Raw genomic sequence first — 9168 nt, 5'->3', positions numbered from 1 at the left:
GTCTAACTTTCTCTGTATCCACTCTGTTTCCAGTTTAAAGAAGGAAAATGCAGACAGTGTGGTCTGTTATACACGTGACCTGAGGACAATAGATTGGCAATACTTTTTTTTTTTTGTAACATTTCCTTTGCCACTCCCCACTCCCAGTAAGCAATAAACAAACAAACAAACAAACAAACAGACAGACAGACAAACAAATAAATAAATAAATAAAAATTTGTGAACATGTCCTGGGGATACTTTTCCAAAAAGCCCAAAGCCTTCCTCAGAATTTGGAAGGTACTTCTCTAAAGGAGTGGGTGTGTGTGTACACAGGGCTATCATCAGATCACTGGGCAGGCTGAACTTCAGGCTTCTGGAATTCTGATGCCCAATACAGCCTTATCTCTTTAGAGTCACCTCATTCTGGGGCTGAGCAGCCAATGGAGCAGCTAAAGAGTGGAGGCTGTCAGACCTTGCCTTCCTCAGTGTGGCAAACACTAACTTATCTCTTTATTTTGTTTATTGCACTGGAGTTCTCTTGTTTGCCATTAACAGCCATTTTCTTATTATCATCTCTTAATTCATAGAAAGTAATATGATTGTTTCCAAAGGAGAAATGACATTACTTTAAAGGTTAAAGTGGGGACTGCAAGTTAAAATGCAAGTGAGACCGGCTGTAGGCAATCATTGGTCAGGTAAATGTGGCCTCGAGTCTACTACCTAAGCCTACTTAGGTACACCATTAGAATAATTCTAAGGCCTACAGAGATGTTTAAATATGAGCCCATAAACCCCCAGCTGAGTAGTAATTATAGGAAGTGGTTACACGCAATAAAAACATTAGGACTGTTTCTTCCTAAGTTCTCTGCTGATTCTCTTGACCCTTCCACTTTTGGGATGCATCTGCAGCACTAAATGATGGTGTGGCGGTCTACATACTGATGTACAGATGTACTCCAAACTGCAAGCTTAATTTTCCTTTGTCAACAAACAAACCACTACTCTTTCCAGATTGCACTACCAGTATGCCCCAACTGTGAAATGATTTAAGTGGTGATGGTTTGATTACACAGAACTAAAGTTATTTAGTTTTATGAATGCCAACTTTGTTTCCTCAGATAAACAAAACTTCCTCTACTTCCTATTCTCATTGGCTAAAACTGGGAATACAGCCTGCCCTGAAGAGATGCTTGTTGAACAATGAGATGCTTTTAAGTTGCCGTATGTGCAACCAAGACACACACACTTTCCTTAGAAAGTTTGGTTTTTAACAAGGAGGCAGAGCATTGTTTTGCTTGACTCCATGTTGTGGGTAATGTGCATTTGGGTGGCTCAAATATTTTGCCACTCTGCACATGTCTGCAAATGACCACGAAAGTGTTGGGGAGTAATGATTTGGTGGATAGAAATAAATTCTAAGTGAGTAGGTGAATTTGCAGATATAAATTCACAAATCATGATAATTATAATTGTCCAGCAAGAGAATGAACTTGCCAGTGAGTGTCTATCATTGCACAGGTTCTATGCGGAAAGGGCATGATTTAGACTGAATTGGGAAAAAAATATAGGTCCTGAGAGAAGGCCAGAGGCTATGAGATGAGCAATGATTGAAGAAAGAATAGAAAAAAACCCAAATAGTTACCAATCTTATTGACCATTCCCTAAAATCAATCTCCATTCTTTCATAACCAAAATGGAATTTCAATTGGGCCAATATCTAGCGCTTAAAAAAAAGGCAGTGCCCTTTTTTTTAATGTGTGCATAAATGTCCTTATTCTTGCAAGCTATCAGATGTCAGAAGCCACAAGCAGCACTTGGTAGATGATAGAACAGTGATGGGGAACATGGTAAGAGGTAAGGAAGGTCATTGAACTGGAAGAATAAGTTCTTCAGTAAATCATTAGAACACAAAAGAAAAATCTCTAGGAAGAAGTTGCTTTCAGAAATGCTTCACCAAAGTAGGAAGTGAGGGGGCATCTCCACAAGGATTGAAATATCTAGAGATCTACATTAATAAGAAATGATCTGTGTCCTCTTGCTTACAAATAAAAAATCAAAATAATACCCCTTCCCCAAATAAAACTGATTGTTTAATAATCAGGAGCTTTAAGAGCATGCAGATGATGCTTAGGATTAAAATGTATTTTCAGAAGCTGGGTTAGGGAGGCGAGGCCACGACCACCTTTAAATATTTTCTCCAGTCCAGTTTCTGCAAAGAGGCAAAGGAAATTTCAGGAACTTTCAACTGAGAGCTGAGAATTTTTTTATTTTAAGCAGGGCCAAATAAAGTAGCAATAAATCCACTCATTTCTGCCCCAGTCTGGCTTGTCTTCCTGCATTGGATGGTGGAGGTGCTGCTGTGGGGCTTGTTCCCATTCACTTTTCTGGGATTTTATAGATTCTGGACTAGCAGAGACTTGGCCCATGTCCACTCATTGGGTTGGGCTGGGTTTCTGATTTCTCCCCCGCTTTTTCCACTCACATCTCTAGGCAGACAGCCGGTAGCCATGCAGATTCTGTGAGGTTGAGGGTTTTCTTTTTCTGTTGTTTTTGTTTTTTTAAATCTCACATCTGAAGAGTCTTTCCTGGGTTCCAGAAGGTTAATCCAGCTGCCCCCTTCGCAGGAGCCTGTGACTCATCCTCTCTAGCCTCCAACATCTATTCCTGGTTTGGGGGCTGCTGGACTGTTCACTTGAGCTTCCATTCAATTACCTTTAAGTTCTGTTCATTTCTGGAACTTGAGCTTTCTTTTTCTTGCATTCAAGCCTCGTTGTGTATTGAGGAAGAAAAAATTAATTCGTAATTTTTATATATTTAGAATAGGGATTGGCAGTGCTTCTTGCTCCTGCTCTGTCTACTGTAATGAACAAAAGCCGGCAAATATTACTTCCCAACTCAAACTGTTAATTTTGAAAAATGTAAAATTCTCAAAATAGTTGAACAAATGGTTTAATTACTACCCATATACCACCTTTCACTTGGATCCCCCAATTGTTAACATGTTGCCATATTTCTTCTCTATCTATATTTGTATTTTTCTGAAGTGTTTGAAAGTAAGTTGTAGATATCACACATCAATTCATAAATACTTCAGCATATATCAACTGAGGACATTCTCCTTCATAACCACAAAACTATGATCACAAAATTGATAATAATTCTGTCTATTCTAATATATGGTCCATCTTCTCATGTCCCCAATTATCACCCAAATATCTTTTATAGCTTTTAGAAAATATGCCCATCTGATTTTGGACAAAGGTGCAAAAGCAATTTCATGGTGCAAGTATGCATCTGTAGATGAAAAAAATGAATCAACCTAAATCTCACACCTTACACAAAAATTAACTTACAGTACATAACTGACTTAAATGTAAAACACAAAACTATAAAACTTTTAGAAAAGTCATAGGAGGAAATCTTTAACACCTTTAAGGAAAGAGTTGTTAGACTTATAAAAAGCAGAATCCGAAAAAGGAAAAATTGGTAAATTGAATTTCATCAAAACTAAAACCTTTTGCTCTACAAAAGACACTTTCAAGAGAATAAAAATGCACGATACAGACTGGGAGGAAATATTTGCGAACTACATTTCTGACAAAGAGCTAGTATCTGGAGTACATGAAGAACTCTCAAAAATTAAGTTGAGCAAAAAATACATGAAGAAACATTTTACTGAAGAGGATATACAGATGGCAAGCAAGCACATGAAAAGATATGCAATATCATTAGTCATTAAAGACACGCAATTAAAGACATGCAAATTAAAACCACCACGAGAGCTCACTACTCACCTATTAGAATGGATAGAATAAAAAATAGCGACATCACCAAGTGCTGTCAAGGATATGAAAAAACTGTATCACATACATTGTTGGTGGGAACATAAAATGATACAGCCTCTCTGGGAAACAAAGTTAGTAATTTCTTAAAAAACTAAGCATATGACACAGCAATTGCACTCCTGGGTATTTACCTCAAGAAATGAAAACTTACACCCACATGAAAACCTATAAACAAATATTTATAGTGGCTTTATTCACAACAGCCTCAAACTAAAAGCAATCCAGATGTCCTTCAGTGGGTGACTATTTAAACACATTTTGGCACATTCACGCCATGGAATATAACTCAGCGATAAAAAGGAATAAACTATTGGTACATACAGTAACTTGTATAAATCTCCAAAGAATTATGCTACGTGAAAAAAAACCCATACTAAAAAGTTACATAGTATATGAATCTGTTTATACAAATTCTTTAAATGACAAAATGATAGAAATGAAGAACAGATCAGATTGCCAGCAGTTAAGAAAGGAGTAGAGGTGGGCATGGGGGCAAGAGGATAGAAGGGAAATGGGCGTGGTCAGGAGGGATCCTGGAAGTAAATACTCTGTATCTTGACTGTGTTCTGGTTGTGATGATGTACTGTAGTTTTGCAAGATGTTACCACTGGGGAAACTGGGTAAAATGTACATGGGATCTGTTATTTCTTACCACAGCATGTGAATGTACAATTATCTCAATATAAAAAGTTTAATTAAACATTTATATTCACAGATCTCACTCAGCCCAGAGATTCTGATTAAGTATGTTAAAAGACCTGGGAATCTGCATTTCCAATAACACCATACATAATTCTGATTTAGAAAGACATGGAGTTCACTCTGCGAAACACTATTTTATTCCATTTTAATAGAAATAGTTAAGAAATGTTCTTCTGATATTTCCAATTCAAATTTAACACCACAGTATTATTTTTTAACCATCTTTTACTTTATATTTGTATCATTTTTTCTTTCAGTGAAAACCTGTATTCCTGAAAACATTAATGAATTTCCTTATTTGTGTTATCTTATAAAACAATACACATAAAAATAATTAGAAAATTACAATATCAGTATTACTCTAACAATAAGTCCACTAAGTAAAGCATAAAGTTACTTTGAAATTCTTTATCTTTAGAATATGTCCCACAAAAATTTATGGTCAGAATACTATGTTCAAAAATTACTTGAAAAGATTCTTTTCTCTGTGAAGTTATTTTATTTTATTATTTAAAATCAATTTGATATATATTTAGTTTCCTCTGTTTTTGTTTTGTTTTGTTTTGTTCCTTTGTTTTAGCATGTGCTTTTTTCATCCTTTACAATTTAAGTTTTGAATGTGTAAAATATTTACATAATTAAACTTTTAAATAACATTAAAAAAGATATAGTCAGTGAAATCTCACTCACTGACACTTCTCGTCCCCTATCCTCATTACAGTCATCAAACTTATTAGTTTCTGGTTTATAATTCCTGTGTTTCTTTTTGGCAAAAAATTAATAATAATAATTTTATATATTCTTATTTTCTATTTATTACACAAAAGGTAGCATGTTATATACATTTTTTGCATATTGCTTTTTAAACTTAAAAATATATCCTGAAAAATCACTCCATATCAGTTTGTAGAAAAGGTATATTCTTAATAAATATTTGATGCTGAAAATCTCCTTGAATATTATTACTCAGGAATTTACTCAAAAATAAATTACAGAAGGATGAAATCCAAACATTTTTGCATTGGAACCTTCAGGTATATTTGTTTATTCCCTGTTTTATTTCATAAAAATTTTAAGGCAGCTAACATGATGGCATAAATTTTAAGAGAAAGATAGGTTCCTAAGCTTTGGCGTATCCTTGACTGGTAAAAGCTTTCATTTTAGAGCAAATGAGTTTTACATAGTTTGGGCTTTGTTATTTTTTAAAGATCCAAAGTTTTTTCTTCAAAATGTTCAGGCAAACTTTTCAAAATAATTTGTAGCCTACTATGGATAGTTTTCGGTTTCTGTTTAACTTCAATCTTTGGGAGTATCTATTCCTGAGCAGTGAAATCTCTCTTGTCATGAACTCCAGGCCAATCTCAAAACTCTTTCATGGCTGGCTTGCCTACTCTGGGGACTCTGCAGGCAGAATTGCTTTACAAGAGCCGCTTCAAGTAGCAGATATTCCTGGAAAAACTTGCTACCACTCACAGCTGGGATGGTTAGAAAAGTAGTGACAAAACTTGTATAAAATCAGTTTCGGACATGTGTGCTTTGCTCTAGCTTTTAAAGCAAAAGAGCCAGATCTTACTATTTGAGTGCAAAATGCATGTCAATTAAGAGGGGTGTACCAAATGATCATGGTTACTTTTAAAAACCCTTGTGCAGAGCAAGGAAATGTACTGAAAGGTTTATAATTACATCTTCAATTAAATTTAGAAAGAGAAACGTAAAGAATTTAAAGACAATGAAAATCAGGGATGTTTAGCTTGAACATCATTTGGTCAATTGTAGGACCTTGCTCTTTATTTACCATGAGGATTCTAGTCTGCTTGCACAGTCCAAATGCGATGCTGAAAACTTTCTCTGAGTTTGCTCATAAACGAATACATACAATAGTTTAACAATTATAATCAGGTACAGCCTTGCCAGTAGCTTTTTTTATATTAGTGATCAATGCAAACTTCTATTTATTTCATTTTTTTTTTCTCTAAGATTTTACACTTTGGCTCTCTCCTACACTAGTATAGTTTGGCTTCACATACATTTAGAACTAAAATACATATCACCAGAGCTAGTTCCAAGGAGTAAACTGTGGGAGATCTAATCTCAATTAATATCTCATACAGGTCAATTTCCCTGACCAAACATGAGAGAAGAGGCCAGTGAAATAGCTTAGTTTATGGGAAAGCCAATGGACAGAAAGCAGAGGTGATTCTCCTCCATCTTTCTTTTACTAGAAAACTTTTCTAAAGTGAAAGACATAATGTTCCAGGTAGAATGGAGTCATTTCCCCTATTACAGTTACACTTGTCTATATGATAGTCACAGCTGTAGTACAGTAGCTACCACAAGTTATTGTGATAGTTATTCAAGTCATCTCATCTCTCTCTTTTGTTGTGACATTATTTGCTGAAAATAATGAATGGATAAGAACTGGAAACTATCACCTATTACAATGTCATACATTAAAAAGAATATCTTCATCAGGCTGGAGCATGTGCTTGGGGAATAGAAAGGTGAATTCAATAGTTGGAAATCCAGCCAGATAGATAAAGTTATCTAAGGAGTATGATGACAGGTAGCAGGTAGCAGCAGTTCTGGAAGGTGGTTCAGAAAGGGATCATAAGTAAGTTGAACAGATGATGATGTCCACAAGTTTTAAAGCAAGAGGCAACAGACATGGAAAATTATTTTTACTCATTCATTAAAGATGAATTAAGTGTCTTCTATGGGACAGCCACTACACTAGGTGTTATGAATATTAGATGAATAAAACATGGCCTCTTCCTCATAATCCAGTGATGGAAGCAAAAATCTAAATAATTGCAATATAATGTCTTGTGTTAGAATATAGGCAAAAATACTTTTGAGTCCGAAGGAAGGAAATGATTAACTTATACTAGCAAGTCTTTACAAATGAGGTAAATGAGGTAAAAGTTGCCTGTTCCTTAAAAGTTTCTTAAGATGTGGCCAGGTTAAGAAGAAGAAAAGGCGTCATGGATATAAGAACAGCTTGTAAAAGCACTTTAAGGGATGAAAAGCCTTTTGGTTTTGGAGAATGGTAACTACTTTTAAGGGATTGGAGTACAGCACATGTCAGGGGAGGTGCAAAGATATACAGTTGTAGTAAAATACTTTGAATACTATCCCCCAGCTGGTGGGGAGCCACTGCATGTGGTAAAGCTTCAAGGCCCCTCTTTGCATAGGCCTTTCTAAGGCCCTGGGAAGATCCCGAGCAATGTTCCCATGGTCGTATGCTTTTGCAAAATTTGAAAAACAAATCCTTTATTTTACAGAAGTTCTTCTAAATGGGATAATCTTTAAGCTCCACAAGACCTGGATCTGCCCCTGGTATGACCTAGAAGGCTCTCCCTGACAATGAGATGGAGGATGAGGTGGAGAGGAAGGGGCTGGTGGGAGACTCTTGCAAAAGTCTAAAAGATATTGAGACCTGAACTAAGGCAATGGTAGAGGTGATGGTGAGAATCGATGGGATTATTATTATTTTTTAACGCCTACAGCACCTGGTACTCCTAGTACTAACTAGGCCCGACCCTGTTTAGCTTCTGAGATCAGACGAGATTGGGCACGTTCAGGGTGGCATAGCCATAGGCTCAATGTGATTTTTGATAGATAAATATGGGACTAGAGTGAATGGAAGGAATTTTTGGAAGATTTAGATTTTTAATGGGTGCCTAGGAGAAAAGCGTTGCCGTAACTGCAAACTGGAATATATATTTTAAGCTGGAAAGATGCTGAATTATCTTTGGTAAGGGAGAGAATCATGAAAGAGGGTGTTTAACAATGTTAAATACTGGAATAACAATGAAGTAAAATGAGAATTAAGGATAATCTATTGAATTTGTTGATTAAGAAGTCACTGGTTACCTCAGGAAAAAACAAAGAACAGACTAATTGAGTGGTACGGATGAAATTCAGATTGCTTCAGGAAGATTATAGTCCTTGCACCTCTCCCCGCTGTCATGAGTTCAAAGGTAGAGGCGCAGTTTCTTTTGAGGAGTGGGTGAGAGATTAGCTATCAGATGAAAGACTAGTCCCAATTTAGGAGGAACTGAGGAGGTGGGCAGGCTGTGAGGGAAGGGATTCAGGCACACGGGGACCCAACAGAGACTGTACCAGAGCTTGGGAATTTTGGAATCAGAAACCCAGTTACTGGGAAACAAGGTGTTCGAAGGACTAGAAGTTAGGCTGCATTAATGTTGGAGAATTCCAGTATTTCCACGAAATGCCCCAAGTCTCTTGGATAAAGATAAGGTTGTCCCTAGAGTCTAGGGCACATCTGAGCCTGCAGTTTTCAGGCGAGAGAGCTCAGCGATATAGCAGGCAAGATGAGGGGATCAGGGAGTCAGGAAGAGATAACTAGAAGGAAGAATTTATGGCTGAGGAAGGGATGCGAGGCATCGCCAGGCTCAGGACCTCAAATCAGCACTTCCAAAACTCAGAGGGGAGATTCAAGCCCATTGCCCTTTGTATTTCTAACAATAGTACCAGAGTATTTTGAATTTATCATGTGATCATTCTGCAGTTTCTGAGAGGAAAAACTGGGAATTTTGCTATAAAGCTTCCTAAGGGGAATCAAGAAAGACATAGTATTGATTCGGATACTATTCACTAAAGTACTCCTAGCAGCAAA

This window comes from Pteropus medius, unplaced genomic scaffold (assembly GCF_902729225.1).
Source record: "Pteropus medius unplaced genomic scaffold, Ma_sr-lr_union100, whole genome shotgun sequence".
NCBI lineage: Eukaryota > Metazoa > Chordata > Mammalia > Chiroptera > Pteropodidae > Pteropus > Pteropus medius.
This window is presented reverse-complemented; position numbering follows the sequence as displayed.